The 17,236-nt window shown below is 40.5% G+C and overlaps 1 pseudogene; it reads left to right on the top strand.

Annotated features, from left to right (window-relative positions):
• The first annotated feature begins 9,061 nt into the window (after nucleotides 1–9,061).
• LOC129480261 (Krueppel-like factor 5) lies at nucleotides 9,062–10,547 on the top strand (annotated as a pseudogene).
• Nucleotides 10,548–17,236: the final 6,689 nt, after the last annotated feature.

Raw genomic sequence — 17,236 nt, 5'->3', positions numbered from 1 at the left:
CCTTCTGATGAATAAATTGACTGGGTGCCAATTTATCATCAGAAAATATGGATTACCTCACTAAACCACCTTCCAAACCTCTCCTCTCGGTTTCCTGCATTGGTTTTTTTTTTTTTATTTATTTATTTTGAGATGGAGTCTCGCTCTGTTGCCCAGGCTGGAGTGCAGGGGCGCCATCTCGGCTCACTGCAACCTCCGCCTCCCGGGTCCAAGCCATTTTCCTGCCTCAGCCTCCTGAGTAGCTGGGATTACAGGTGGGTGCCACCACGCCCAGCTAATTTTTGTACTTTTAGTAGAGATGGGGTTTCACTATGTTGGTCAGGCTAGTCTTGATCCTGATCTCGTGATCCACCTGCCCTGGCCTCCCAAAGTGCTGGGACTACAAGACAAGCATGAGCCAAAGTGCCCCGCTCTAATTTCTTTTCCTTTTTTTTTTTTTTTTTTTTGAGGCTGAGTCTCGCTCTGTCACCCAGGCTGAAGTGCAGTGGCACGATCTCGGCTCACCGCAAGCTCCACCTCCCGGGTTCACGCCATTCTTCTGCCTCAGCCTCCCGAGTAACTGGGACCACAGGCGCCCGCCACCACGCCTGGCTAATTTTTTTTAATATTTTTAGTAGAGACAGGGTTTCACCGTTGTTAGCCAGGATGGTCTTGATCTCGTGACCTCGTGTTCCACCTGCTTCGACCACCCGCTTCGACCTCCCAAAGTGCTGGGGTTACAGGCGTGAACCACTGTGCCTGGCCAATTTCTTTCTTTTCTTTTCTTTTTTTTTTTTCTTGAGACGAGTTTAGCTCTTGTCGCCCAGGCTACAAGGCAATGGTGTGAGCTCAGCTCACTGCAACCTCCGCCTCCCAGGTTCAAGCGATTCTCCTGCCTCAGCCTCCTGAGTAGCTGGGATTACAGGCATGTGCCACCATGCCGGCTAATTTTGTATTTTTTCTTTTTAGTAGAAACGAGGTTTCTCCATGTTGGTCAGGCTGGTCTCAAACTCCCAACCTCAGGTGATTCGCCTGCCTCGGCTTCTGAAAATGCTGGGATTACAGGCGTCAGCCACCACGCCCGGCCAGTTACTTTGTAATTTAAGTAACATAAATGCCGGCCAGGCGTGGTGGCTCTAGCCTGTAATCCCAGCACTTTGGGAGGCCAAGTCTAGTGGATCACCCGAGGTCGAAGTCGAGACCAGCCTGGCCAACATGTTTAGTAGAAACAGCCGTCTCTACTAAACATACAAAAATTAGCTTGCGGCCTGGCACGGTGGCTCAGGCCTGTAATCCCAGCACTTTGGGAGGTCAAGGCAGCCAGATCACCTGAAGTCAGGAGTTGGAGACCAGCCTGGCCAACATGGCAAAACCCTGTCTCTACCAAAAATAGCCAGGAGTGGTGCTGTGCACCTGCAATTCCAGCTACTAGGGAGGCTGAGGCAAGGAGAATCACTTGAACCTGGGAGGCGGAGGTTGCAATGAGCCAGATCAAGCCATTGCACTCCAGACTGGACAACTGAGCGAGACTCCGTCTCAAAAACAAAGTCTACCTAAAAATAAAAAAAAAGAAGTCTAACAAATTGTAGAGACTACATTTCATTAACTTACAGTGTTTTCTTTGTTAGTTTACACTAACTAAAATTTAATTGTTATTTATTCCAGAATAGGCTAGAAAGGTATAATGGGCTCTTTTTTCCATTGAAGATGAAAAATAGGAATGATTGTTCTTGCCTATTCTGGGGTCCTTGAAGGTCCTTGGATCTTCACAAAGGAACTCACAATTTCTGTTCTTCTGACTTTTATCCCTAGTGAAATTGATTCTTACCAATTAAGCATCAGTAAAATGACCAAAGTAACTATAACATGATGAAGGGTTAATAACTGAAAACATATTCAAATATATATGGCCACCACTAAGACCTTGATCAACAAAAGGACAAAGAAAATGAATGCACATTTAATACATACATGTATATATGGCACTGTGTTCTTTTCACTAGTAGCAATTAAAGAAATGCTAATATTAAAAAAAGTAAATGAACCATCCTACACTATCAAATGGGCATAAGAAAGGAATACCGATGGTCCGGTTAATAATACTACCAAAAAGGCATAGTAATATTTTTCTGGGGGCATTGTAAATTAGCATAGTGCTTTCTGGAGGAAATCTGCCAATGTTTTTAAAAATAAAAGGATTTAATTCTCTTTGCTCTAGTGGCTTATGCTTTGGAATTTATTCTAAGGAAACTGTTCAAATGAACAAAAATATACATAAATGAAATTATTTGTAGCATCATTATTTCCAATAGGGAGAAATTAGAAATTACTTAAGTTCATCATAGAAACGTGGATAAATGATAGACTAGACTATCAACTTTGAAACACATTGCATTCTTGGCCAGGTGGGGTGGCTCGCACCTGTAATCCCAGCACTCTGGGAAGCTGAGGTGGGTGGATCACTTGAGGTCAGTAGTTCTAGACCAGCCTGGCCAACACGATGAAACCCCATCTCTACTAAAAATACAAAATACAAAATTAAAATTTTAGTCTCTACTAAAAATACAAAAATTAGCTAGGCATGGTGGCACGCACCTGTAGTCCCAGCTACTTAGTAGGCTGAGGCAGGAGAATTGCTTGAACCTGGGAGCCAGAGGTTGCGCTTAGCTGAGATTGCGCCACTGCACTCTAGCCTGGGGGACAGAGCGAGACTCCATCTCAAAAAAAAAAAAAGAAAACGAAACATATTGTATTCTCTATTAGAAAGGGTAGATGAATGGAAAAGTATTAATAATGAAAATAACCAAAAATTTGACTTATAAACTATGGAATTATAACTATTAGTATTTGAAAATATATGCAGATCTACAATTCTTCATACGGAATTACAAAATTCAACATTTATGAATACCTAAACGTAAGTTTGGTAAAATCTGATCTATGATGATGTAGGAGTATTATAGTCTTGTTTTTTTGAGACGGAGTTTTTGCTCTGTTGCCCAGGCTGGAGTGCAATGGTGCGATCTTGGCTCAGTGCAATCCCCACCTCTTGGGTTCAAGCAATTCTCTTGCCTCAGCCTCCCGTGTAGCTGGGATTACAGGCACCCACTACCACACTCAGCTAATTGTTAATAGAGATGAAGTTTCACTGTGTTGGCCAGGCAGGTCTTGAACTCCTGACCTCAGGTGAGCCACCCACCTCAACCTCCCCAAGTGCTAGGATTACAGGTGTGAGCCACCGCACCCGGCCAGGGGTAGCCTTTATTGATCCCAGTTCATGTGATTATTCATATGATTTGCCACTAGGGATATTCCAAAATATGCAGTATATTTACCACGTTACCTTTCTAAAATCTAAATATTTTTGAATTGTGATTTCAAAGAAATCTGACTTTGAAATCTTATTTTGAAATCTGATTCTAACGATTTCAGATAAGCTATTGGAAAATATCACAAATGACAAAAATTTTGCATTAAGATAAAATTGTTGATAAATTTAAATCACTTTGCAGCTGAGCATGGTGGTTCATACCTGTAATCCCAGCACTCTGGGAGGCTGAGACAGGTGGATCATGAGGTCAAGAGATCGAGACCATCCTGGCCAACACGGTGAGACCCCATCTGTACTAAAAATACAAATATTAGCTGGGCATGGTGGCATATGCCTGTAGTCCCAGCTACTCGGAAGGCTGAGGCAGGAGAATCACTTGAATTCAGGAGGCGGAAGTTGCAGCTAGCCAAGATCGCGCCACTGCACTCCAGCCTAGTGACAGAGCGAGACTCCGTCTCACAAAATAAATAAATAAAATAAATTATTTCCTATATCATAAGGGTTTAATTTTTTTAAAAAAAAATTTTGGAAAATATCCTATATGTGTGTTAGTATTATTAGTTCTTATCACTTTATCAATGTGAGGCATAAATAAAATTTGTTAAGTTAAAACTTTTGGTATACTTTCATTCATTCATTCATTTATTTATTTAGAGACAGAGTTTCGCTCTATCATCCAGGTTGGAGTACAGTGGCATGATCTCGGCTCACTGAAATCTCTGCCTTCCAGGCTCAAGCAATTCTCGTGTCTCAGCCTTCCAAGTAGCTGGGACTACAGGCATGCGCCACCATGCCCGACTAATTTTTAAAAGTCCTATATCATATAAGAACATTAGAGTTCTGGGATTATTTTTTGTTTGTTTATTTAAGAGACAGGGTTCTCACTGTATCACCCAGGCTGGGGTGCAGTGATGTGATCATAGCTCACTGTAGCCTCGAACTCCTGGGAAAAGCAATTCTCCCACCTCAGCCACCCCAGTAGCTAGGACTACAGGTGCTTGCCACAACGCCCAGCTAGTTTTTAAATTTTCTGTAGCGATAGGTCTCACTATGTTGCCCAGTCTGGTTTCAAACTCCTGGGCTCAAGGGATCCTCCCCACTTGGCTTCCCAAAGTGCTAGGATTACAGATGTGAGCCACCATGCCAGGACAAGAACGTGAGACTTCTGTTACCATTTTTTAATATCTAAGTGGAATAGTATAGTATTATGTGTCAGTGTTGAATTATTTTAAAATATTATGCACTGAAACATGCTAATAATCTCGGTCAGTTTCTATCTTGTCCTAGGTTTAAACGTATTAGCTAACATGAGAGGCCCAAAATTAATATTGATTACATACCATCTCCTTATTTATTTATTTTTTTGAGACAGAGTTTTGATCTGTCACCAAGGTTGCAGTGAAGTAGCATGATCTCAGCTCACTGCAACCTCTGCCTCCCATGTTCAAGTGATTCTCCTGCCTCAGCCTCCAGAGTAGCTGGGATTACAGGCACCCACCACAATGACCAGCTAATTGTTGTATTTTTAGTAGAGATAGAGTTTCACCATGTTGGCCAGGCTGGTCTCGAACTCCTGACCTCAAGTGATCCACCCACCTTGGCCTCTCAAAGAGCTGTCATTACAGGCGTGAGCCACTGCGCCCGGCCACCATCTCCTTTCATTAAAAATTTGTGATCTGAAAATAATTTGAGGGCAGTTATTTTCATATAGAGTCAACAGCAACAACCACAATATTCTAATAAAATGTAATAAGTGTAAAATAAACTTATATAAAATAAAAAAGAGAAAACAGTAGAAAGGAATAAGCTAACAGAAGCTTTAAGCAATGTTACCCGATGAGAGTTTTGAAGAAATTTTGGAATTTTCAGGAGTTTATATGAAAAAGTGTAAGTTTAGGAAAGAGAGAAAATTATGGGCAGATACAGAAGGCATAAGCCATGTAGCATGTTTGGGAAACTTCACAGAATTTGGCACTGATGAAATAAAAAGGCCAAAATTCTACATCGAGGCTGGGTTCTGATTGTGTTCTACCTTCTATGCAAAGGAACTGGACTTTTTCCTCAAAACAAGGAGAGCCTTTGGAGAGCTATAATCATAGGAATGCCAAGATCTGGCCTAGAAATAATGAAGTAGATTTTCCAGTTCTACCCCAGCAGATCTCAGCTATCTCAGTCTCCTAGGAAGGAGACAAATAGGCCAAATTGGGTTAGCTTAAGACTAAACTCATAGTCTTCCTGTGACCATGGGTCTCAAATTGTTTCCGTTTCTTACCATCTTCACAATCAAGTACAACATCTTCTTGGTGCGACACTAATTATAATCTGGCAACTATTTGCTTCTCCAGTCTCATCTTATACACTGACCTCCTTCATAGACAATGAGCTATCCCCCATTAGGGATACACACAACATGATAACAACATTAAAATAATTACAACTAATATTTCTTGAGCACTTACTATAAGCTAAGTAAAGCATTATTCTAAATATTCAAAGGGTTATATCCTTTTCTTCTTAAAGCCTTGCAAGGATATCTAGATAGATTGAAATTCAAAGTCCTCACAAGACCCCTAAAGCCTTACATGAACCAGACCCCCTCTGATCCCTCATCTTTGAATTATTTTCCCTTGGTTATTCCAACTTAACCATTCTGGCACACTTACCTCTCCTTGGATAGCACAGTTATTACCTCAGACATGGCCTAGACTTTTGCTGCTCCCCTCAACCACCTCATGCTGGGAGTGCTCTCAGCCAGAAATGCACATGGCCAACTCTCTCACCTTCTCTGAGTCTTCACTCCTAACTCACCTTCTAAAGGAGGCTCTCTCAGATGGCTTTATTTAATTTGCAGTTCCCCTTCCCCACTGCCCCATGTTGCTGATCTCCATACTCTCTTATACTTAGTTATCTTTTTTCAACAGTGCTCATTTTCTTCTAATATTTTATATAATTAACTTATTAATAATGCTTACAGTTTATTGTTTCTCTTCCCCTGGCAATCATAAATTCTACAAAGCAGTGGTGGTTTGTCCAATGAGGTATTTCAAATGCCTCAGACAATATCAGTTTCTAGTAGATGCTCAGTAGTATGCATTGAATAAAATAATGCAGTATTCCTCACAATCTTCATAAGACAAGTAACTATCATCTTTTCCTAATGGACATGAAAATTGCATGACAGAAAGATCCCATAACTAGATTTGTTGCCCAGCTTACCTGTAGCAGACCCAGGACTTCAAGACAGGCAGGCTCTTAACTTCTACACTTGATAAACCTATACGGCCTGCCTTTGTTCATGCTTTGCCATGTTTGTCTGGTTCTCTGGTTCTTTCACTAGATTTTAGTTTCTTGAAGGCAAGTTACCTCTATAGAATCTACCTCAGTGACCTACCAGGTACCGGGGAAGTAAATATTCAATGTTTGCTAAATTAAATAGCAAGTTACAATTGGGAAAATCTGACAAAGTGGAAAGACTTTGAAGCTAGTTAGACATAAGTCAAAACCATACTTTGGATATTTGTTATATTCTGCTCAAAATATTACTTAATCTCCCTGAACCTCACCTTCCTCATCTACACCATGGGACTGATATTACCTCCTATGAAGATTATGCACATAAGATAGGATTCACATATTATGTTTATTTTCATGTCAAGTAATTAGAATATATTTTGTTCCATTTGCCCTGGGTTCTAAGTCAAAGGCTGGGAAACTTTTTCTGTAAAAAGCCGGATAGCAGGCCATGTGCGGTAGCTCACGTCTGTAATCCCAGCACTTTGGGAGGTCAAGCCAGGCGGATCACAAGGTCAGGAGTTTGAGAGCAGCCTGGCCAACATGGTGAAACCCCTTCTCTACTAAACATACAAAAATTAGCCGGGCGTGGAGGCGGGTGCCTGTAATCCCAGCTACTCTGGAGGCTGAGGCAGAAGAACTGCTTGAACCCGGGAGGCAGAGGTTGCCGTGAGCCAAGATCACACCGCTGCACTCCAGGCTTGGTGACAAAGCAAGACTCCATCTCAAGGGGAAAGGAAAAAAAAAAACCCAGATAGCAAATATTTTAGGCTTTACAGACCATACAATTTCTGTTACAATGATTCAGCCCTGCTGTTGTAGTGTGAAAGTAGCTATAAACAATACATAAATAAGTGGGTATTGCTGTGTTCCAACAGACCTTCTCAAAAATGGTGCATGCCTGATTTTGCCTGGGGGCCATAGTTTGCAAACCCTTGTTCTGAAGCATGACACCTGGGGTCATTAGCTAAAATAAATTCTCATCTAAAACTACTGGATTAAACATTTTAATATTGTTTATCATGTATTTATCCCTGGATACTGATTTCTTGTGTTGTAATTATAAACAATAATAATAGAAACGGGACAATTACAATTATCTTTGCAAAGAGTTTTGCATATTCAAAATGTGCATCCAGTTCAGTCTTACATGTCAGGTGCTGAGCAGCACTTTAAAGATGTTCACCATTATGAGCAGAATCGTTCATATTAAGGCCTTTTAAAATAGCCTCATGAGGGTAAGTTCTTGTTTCTGTGTGCTGCTACCTCACGTGACTTGTCTATGTCCTGAATTTAAATCTTGTTTCCAGTACTCCTACAATCCTGTCTACCTGACGTGGTATTGTTCATCCCAATATCTTGCTACTGACCTTGGCTTGACTGTTGCTCTAGTCATTGAGTCCTAGATATCCCAAGGCCTTTTTCACAAATAGCTACCCCCTGTCCAGCATATTTTGTCACTTAGCAAGCTTGACAGCACTACTTCTGGGCTGTAAATTCCTTCTAGATCCTTATTTGTTTTAGGGTTAATTGAACTCCTTTGCCTTGTGTATAAGGCTCTGTGGAACTTGGCCCTAGTCATATTCTCAAAACTCCAAAATATAGTCAGGGCCCTTTCACATGCCTTGTTGTTTTATACTTCTGTGCCTGCTGTTCTCTCTGTGACAATTTCCCTTGTTTTGATATTTGGCAAACTTCTACTAATCCTTCAAAATCAGGGATGGCTGAATCCTCCCTTGATTCTTCCCTATAAAGGTTCCACTTTCCAACCAATATCACCCCTGTACTCTGATCCCTAATCTCAGCAGCAATCATCCCCAGGAAACCAAACCAAAAGCTCTGCAGCAACTGACCCAGAACAGATAGGATTTGTTCAATGACTATAGCTTCCCTTATTTTTGCTTCCACCTCAGGACCAATCAGAAAAAGCCAATATGCTCCCCAAACCAATTACAGAGGATGCCCTGCTTCTAATTAGTGCAACTGCAGCTTCTTCATGCCAACCACATTCAATCAAAGCATACCTGAACCCTTCTCTTCTGTTCACTATGATGTTTTCCACTCCCCTGCCTACCTATGAGTTTCCAGCTAACACAGTGATGATGGCTGATTCCCTTGCTTTAGAAAGCTCTGATAGAGTCACGGGGCAGGTACGCGCGCTCGCAGTTCTCTCGCGGAGGTCGGCGGTGGCGGGAGCGGGCTCCGGAGAGCCTGAGAGCGCGGTGGGGCGGGGCAGGAGAAAGTGGCCGCCCGGAGGACGTTGGCGTTTACCTGTGGAAGAGCGGAAGAGTTTTGCTTTTCGTGCGCGCCTTAGAAAACTGCCTGCTGCTGTCTGAGAGGTCCACCCGAAACCTCCCCTCCTCCGCCGGCAGCCCTGCGCTGAGCTCGCCGGCCCAAGCCAGCGTGGGTGAGGTGGGAAGTGCGCTCGACCCACGCCCGGAGCCGCGCCCCCGAGTGCCCATGGCTACGCGGGTGCTGAGCATGAGCGCCCGCCTGGGACCCGTGCCCCAGCCGCCGGCGCCGCAGTACGAGCCCGTGTTCGCGCAGCTCAAGCCGGTGCTGGGCGCCGAGAATCCGGCCCGCGACGCGGCGCTCTTTCCTGGCGAGAAGCTGAAGCACGCGCGCCACCGCCCGCAGGCGCACCCCGCGCCTGCGCAGGCCCCGCAGCCGGCCCAGCCACCCGCCGCCGGCCCGCGGCTGCCTCCAGAGGAGCTGGTCCAGACAAGATGTGAAATGAAGTATCTGACACCTCAGCTTCCTCCAGTTGCTATAATTCCAGAGCATAAAAAGTATAGACGAGACAGTGCCTCAGTCGTAGACCAGTTCTTCACTGACACTGAAGGGTACCTTACACTATCAACATGAACGTCCTCCTCCCTGACATCACTCACCTGAGAACTGGCCTCTACAAATCCCAGAGACTGTGCGTAACACACATCAAGACAGAACCTGTTGCCATTTTCAGCCACCAGAGTGTAACGACTGCCCCTCCTCCGGCCCCGACCCGGACCCTCCCTGAGTTCACCAGCATATTCAGCTCACACCAGACCGCAGCTCCAGAGGTGAACAATATTTTCATCAAACAAGAACTTCCTACACCAGATCTTCATCTTTCTGTCCCTCCCCAGCAGGGCCACCTGTACCAGCTACTGAATACACGGGATCTAGATATGCTCAGTTCTACAAACCAGACAGCAGCAATGGACACTCTTAATGTTTCTATGTCAGCTGCCATGGCAGGCCTTAACACACACACCTCTGCTGTTCCGCAGACTGCAGTGAAACCATTCCAGGGCATGCCCCCTTGCACATACACAATGCCACGTCAGTTTCTTCCACAACAGGCCACTTACTTTCCCCCTTCACCACCAAGCTCAGAGCCTGGAAGTCCAGATAGAGAAGCAGAGATGCTCCAGAATTTAACCCCACCTCCATCCTATGCTGCTACAGTTGCTTCTAAACTGGCAATTCACAATCCAAATTTACCCACCACCCTGCCAGTTAACTCACAAAACATCCAACCTGTCAGATACAACAGAAGGAGTAATCCCGATTTGGGGAAACGACGCATCCGCTACTGCGATTACCCTGGTTGCACAAAAGTTTATACCAAGTCTTCTCATTTAAAAGCTCACCTGAGGACTCACACTGGTGAAAAGCCATACAAGTGTACCTGGGAAGGCTGCGACTGGAGGTTCGCGCGATCGGATGAACTGACCCACCACTACCGGAAGCACACAGGCGCCAAGCCCTTCCAGTGTGGGGTGTGCAACCGCAGCTTCTCGTGCTCTGACCACCTGGCCCTGCATATGAAGAGGCACCAGAACTGAGCACTGCCCGTGTGACCCGTTCTAGGTCCCCTGGGCTCCCTCTCAAACGACAGACCTAACTGTTCCTATATAAAAACAAAAGAACAAAAACAAAAAAAAAAAACAAAAACAAAACCACAACTAAAACTGGAAATGTATATTGTGTATATTTGAGAAAACAAGGAACACATTGTATTAACACCAAAGTGTTTGGTCATTTTAAGAATCTGGAATGCTTGCTGTAATGTATATGGCTTTACTCAAGCAGATCTCATCTCATGACAGGCAGCCACATCTCAACGTGGGTAAGGGGTGGGGGTGGAGGGGAGTGTGTGCAGCGTTTTTACCTAGGCACCATCATTTAATGTGACAGTGTTCAGTAAACAAATCAGTTGGCAGGCACCAGAAGAAGAATGGATTGTATGTCAAGATTTTACTTGGCATTGAGTAGTTTTTTTCAATAGTAGGTAATTCCTTAGAGATACAGTGTACCTGGCAATTCACAAATAGCCACTGAACAAATGTGTGGGTTTTTAAAAAATATATACATATGTGAGTTGCCTATATTTGCTATTCAAAATTTTGTAAATATGCAAATCAGCTTTATGGGTTTATTACAAGTTTTTTAGGATTCTTTTGGGGAAAAGTCATAAGTCTTTTGAAAATAACCATGAATACACTTACAGCTAGGATTTGTGGTAAGGTACCTCTCAACATTGCCAAAATCATTTTAGAGGGAAGGAATAATCATTCAAATGAATTTTTAAAAAGCAAATATCATGCACTGATTAAAATAGGATTATTTTAAATACAAAAGGCATTTTCTATTCATTATAAACTGAAGAGCTTAAAGACAGTTACAAAATACAAAAGTTCAACCTCTTACAATAAGCTAAATGCAATGTCATTTTTAAAAAGAAGGACTTAGGATGTCGTTTTCACATATGACAATGTTGCATTTATGATGCAGTTTCATGTACCGAAACGTTGAGTTGATGATGCAGTTTTCATATATCGAGATGTTCGCTCGTGCGGTACTGTTGGTTAAATGACAATTTGTGTGGATTTTGCATGTAATATACAGTGAGACACAGTAATTTTATCTAAATTACAGTGCAGTTTAGTTAATCTATTAATACTGACTCAGTGTCTGCCTTTAAATATAAATGATATGTTGAAAACTTAAGGAAGCAAGTGCTACAGATATGCAATATAAAATAGTAATGTGATGCTGATGCTGTTAACCAAAGGGCAGAATAAATAAGCAAAATGCCAAAAGGGGTCTTAATTGAAATGAAAATTTAATTTTGTTTTTAAAATATTGTTTATCTTTATTTATTTTGTGGTAATATAGTAAGTTTTTCTAGAAGACAATTTTCATAACTTGATAAATTATAGTTTTGTTTGTTAGAAAAGTTGCTCTTAAAAGATGTAAATAGATGACAAACGATGTAAATAATTTTGTAAGAGGCTTCAAAATGTTTATACGTGGAAACACACCTACATGAAAAGCATAAATCGGTTGCTGTTTTGCTTTTTTTCCCTCTTATTTTTGTATCGTGGTCATTTCCTATGCAAATAATGGAGCAAACAGCTGTATAGTTGTAGAATTTTTTTGAGAGAATGAGATGTTTACATATTAACGACAATTTTTTTTTTTTTGGAAAATAAAAAGTGCCTAAAAGAAAAAAAGAAAAAAACAGAAAGCTCTGATAAAATAAGTGACTAAACAAGCTCTGCCTCTTCTCATGTAGGTGTCTTATTACCACAATCCCTGGCACCAAGCATTATTAATATGTTCAATCTGCCCACACTGATGGGAAGAACATCAGGATAGGCAGTCAGACTAAGTCTAGAAGCGGTCTGTGGTGAAGCCCTTCTCTAAAACTTTCATTACGCTTAACCTAGGGACCAATCAGATCACAGGTCTGGTAGGATGTCTCATGAGCTAAATGGGAGCAGTGCACCAATGGAAATGTATGTGTAGAAAAGCAAAGAATAAGAGATGTAGAGAAGAGAGCTGTAAAGTTACTGGGAAAGTCTTAAACATCCCTGTACTTTTGCTATTATCACTGGCCTTCTGATCTGCAAGGATGAATCAACTTATATAAAGGGCCTAGAGTGGGACAGATGTTTTAATGTTTTTTAAATAAAAGAGTAAAAACTCAAACATGAAAGGAATATGCATATTTGCAATTACTCTCATCTGGCTTTTTTCCTTTATTCTGCAATACAAAGCAATTTCACTTTAAGTTCTCTGTTATATATTTTATAAGACAATACCAAGGAAGCTTAGTCTATTTTACACATGGAAGGGCAACAGAAAAGACTGAGCATGACATGAGGAATAGGTGTGCCTCCAGGAGCATTAGATCCAGCCATCACTGCACACCAGTACACCTCTGATACCTGAAATTAATCTCACAGCAGTAGGAAAGCTTAGTCATGCAGGCTGTGCTTCCTACTGAAAGTAAAACCAACAAACTCAACACACATGCAGGAGGTTGCCTTTGAATCTTAAAGACCGTTATTGTTATCTGCCATAACCATGCCATAAGAATATTGCCTCTCTCATTTATTGCATTGAAAAACCTTAATATTTTTCCTCATTTCCAGTGTATAATTAAATATCTAATGTATTTATTTTGGCAGTGTATCATATTAGGGAATGTGCTATGGAGCTGGAAAACATGAGTTAAAATCCTCGTTCTAACCCTCAGGTAAAGGACATGTTACTTAACCTATCAAACCTTTAGTTTCCTAAACTGTATAATGGATATACTAACATCAGTATCTTGGGGAATATTGTGAAAATAATATTAGATAATGTGTGAAAAATATTTAGGGTGGTATAAGATAATAGGATTATTTTATTACTATATACTCTATTCATAAGATTATACATATGTGAGCATGTATACATTTACTAGGTATACATGATATATATTTTAACATTTAGATTGGACTTCTTCAAATTAATAGTTATGCTGTAAGATGTTCGAGTATCTACATACCATATACAACATATCAGATGTAGTAAATTGAACTATGAATGTGTGTATGGCAATACATTTTAAAACCACGATACCATTAAGCAATAAGGATGTTTGGCAGACAATTGGGCTCACTAACTACCAAAGCAACCACTCTGCACACCAGCTTCACAGCACGGACAATTCACACTTATTTCTACTTCAGGGAGATAAAGTCTATTACTGTTCTCTGTGCTTTTTGATGTCACTATCGAATATTCAAATATGTAATTATTGGATCCAGGGACAATAATGATTCATGATTTTATATTGCACGCATCCTTGCCTCCTTCTTCCTTTTCCTGAGGTTCTGACAGCCTGACTACAGTGTCTTCAATGCTTTCTCTCAGAACTAATTCAAACTTCACCTCTGCCACAAAGATTTTTCTTTATTCGCTCTTTCCTCTGTGTTATCATGGCCCCTGCTTGTCCCTATGAAGGAGGATAAAACATCGACTCATGTTTTGTTCATTATTCTCTCACCTGTTAGATTGTGAGTTCTCTGAGGACAAGAGATGATGTTTTCTGTGGCTTTGTAGTACAGTGACAGCAAGTCACTTTATTCGTTTATTCAGCAAGTTTGTTTCATAGAATCTCATTATCTACAACACGATAGGTGCTATGCTATTAATGTTGGTTTCACCATCAAACAAGACAAGGCCCCTGCATATTTCCAGTTGAGCCAGGAAGATAAGTATTGGATAGGTAACTGCAGGCATGATGAGGGGTAGGGAAAAAGCAGTCTGAAGCTGAAGGGAAGGCAGGGTTGATGTTGCTAGGTGATGTTGGGAAGAGGTGTTCCAATCAGGAGGAATAGCATCTAGGCAGAATTAGTATTGTTGCAGACAAGGGCTGAGCAAAGTGTGATAGGGCTGGAGTTTGGGAAGCCAGGGGATCAGTGGTACAGAGTAGACCTGAAGACGTAGAATGTATCCAGATTTCTCTGGGCCTTGTAGGTTATTTTGCATGGCTTTAAGTGTTAGAAGAAGGCATTGAATGGTTTTAAACAAAGGAGTGACATGATCAGATTTGTAGTTTAAAAAGACCTTTAGGTGTTGTATAGATTGGATCTGGGGATAAAGGGTTTCTTGAGAGACAAGTCAGAAAACGAGGTAAAAGATCCAAATGACATGTGATGGTGGCTCATATCAGGATTGTGTCAGAAGGGGTAGAGAGGAAGAGGCAGGTTCAAAATATATTTAATGAGTAAAATGAACAGATTGTTGTGTTCATTTGTTATGGGAGGTTGTAAGGGGTGGAGATGAGTCAAGAATGAAACTTGTCTTTGAATTTGAGCAACTCTATCGTGACTCAAAATTAATCTTTAAGTCTAGGCCAGATCCAGGCATTCCTATGATGGCAGCTCTCCAAAGGTTCTCCTTGTTTTGAGGAAAAAGTCCAGTTCCTTTGCATAGAAGGTAGACCACAATCAGAACCCAGCCTCAATGTAGAATTTTGGCCTTTTTATTTCGCCAGTTTCAAATTCTGTGAAGTTTCCCAAACATGCTACATGGCTTATGCCTTCTGTATCTGCCCATAATTTTCTCTCTTTCCTAAACTTACACTTTTTCATATAAACTCCTGAAAATTCCAAAATTCCTCCAAAACTCTCATTGGGTAACATTGCTTAAAGCTTCTGTTAGCTTATTCCTTTCTATTGTTTTCTCTTTTTTATTTTATATGTTTATTTTACACTTATTACATTTCATTAGAATATTGTGGTTGTTGCTGTTTTTGTTTATGTATTTTTAGCACAGATACTTTAATCTTTTGACATCAGCAGATTTGAAAGTTTGTTTTATTCTTTCCAGGCCTAGATGAAATTAACATCTAAGCCTAGATGAAATTAACATCTAAATGTTAGTACCCTAACATTTTAGGGTGCAGAAAACTGAAACTAGAAAATTTTATACTTTTCCTTTTAGAGAGCCAAAGTTGCAAACACATACATACACACACACACACACACACACACACACACACACACAGAGAGAGAGAGAGAGAGAGATTTTCTTTCAAAATTCAAAGGTATTTTTCTAGCCTGAAGTAATCAACCTAGAAACATAGAAAGAAAAAAATAAGAATATATTAAGTTCAAGTCACTATGCTAGATCTCATTACTCAAATTATCTCATTTTATCTTTAGAATGATCCTGAGAGGCTAGTTACACTAGTTCTGTGCAATACTCAATCTCTACCTTTTGGAAACGCTAGGGATAAATTTAGGAACCTTTGCAGTGGTGCTCACAAGAAACTGAAAGACATTGTTCATTGTTTTCCCTGGTGCAGACCCCAAATGACTTCTTCCTTGTTTGATATTCTATATTATAGGGAATGACATCATTGAGCTGGCACTCCATTTATGCTGGGTAAAGGGGGAACCATGTCAGAGATAAATTAGATTTCTGTCTTGTCACAATAAAGATCTCATCTTTCATTGTAAAGACTCCAAATTATTTCCAAAGCATTGGGGAAATGCACACAATGACAATATACAAAAGGACAGCAAGAAAAATTCTTGGGATTCTCAGAGCCAGTTCTCAATGACTCTCTGTTTGCACAATGACGAATGTTCAAGCCTTCGTAGAGTATTATTTATCCATAATGTTTTCACTTTTGTTGATGTTTTGGACTTGGGAATTATGACTTATTTCTCACTTCTGGAGAAAGACCCACCTTTCAGGCACCCATTTTCTTCATCTACATCATTAAAGATAACAAGACCAATTGGAAAGTATGATTGAAAAACTTAAATGAGTTTAGGAATATAAAACTCTAGTATTATACATAACACAATCAATTATTTTTATTTATTTAATGTTGGATTATTTGGAGTCTGAATTTTAAAAAGACTCTTGATATGCATACACATAACTAAGTAAAAAAAAAGTATGCTAATTTTCACTACACTTTGGATGGAATTGGCTGCTAAACTGCAGCATTAACCTTTCACAGGACATGCTAGATTTATGGAGAAAGACTATCAGCAGCAGGGGCCATGTTAGCAATAAGTGACTTCTTTGCCATGAACAAGCTAACTCAGTTAAGCTCAAATCCTAATAAAAAGTGTTTTTCCTTTTTTTTTCCCCCAAGCGAGCTTTTGTGGAAAATTAGTAGCTGGAGAATATGACCAACAAAATCAATATCATTATAAATGCTTTATAGTAAAATGTTCTTTACTTGAAGAAAATAAAAATGCCAAGGAATATTGTATGACATTTATAACCCTTTCACTTCAAAATGCATGAGAATTCCATATGGAAACATTAAAGGAACATGCTAATTCACCCTCTAAAGAACAAAGGAAAACCTGAATAAATGGCCTTCAGGCTTAGTGATAAGAAAAGTTAACAGTGACCTGAATGTCAATTTGTTGGCCTATTTGTTCTTTGAAGTTTTTATTTTTTTCTTTGTAGTTGGTTAGAAATTGAATTATAGCTATGCCGATGACTTCCAAATTTATGATTTCAATCAAACAACAACTTTCCTTGAGTTTTAGACTCATTTCTGTCTTTTTCAAAAACTCCACTTGGGCATCACATAGCATTGTCAAAAGTTTAATCCAGCAATTTTTCCCCAAAGCCTCGTTATCTTACTTCATTTAAAGTTACCACCAAGCCATATTCTGTTAGTGACGCTTGATTTTCTTCACTCAACCATCCACATTCAATCACTACTCACACCGACTTGATTCTTCTTCCCAAATATCCTCGAGTGGACCCACTTTCCTGCAACACCATGACGGCTAGTCTTCCAACACACTGCCTCTCACCTTGTTTACTGAAATAGTCTCT

Source organism: Symphalangus syndactylus, chromosome 4 (assembly GCF_028878055.3).
Source record: "Symphalangus syndactylus isolate Jambi chromosome 4, NHGRI_mSymSyn1-v2.1_pri, whole genome shotgun sequence".
Classification (NCBI taxonomy): Eukaryota; Metazoa; Chordata; class Mammalia; order Primates; family Hylobatidae; genus Symphalangus; species Symphalangus syndactylus.
Note: the sequence above shows the minus strand (reverse complement) of the source record. Positions and strands in the feature narration are given on the sequence as shown.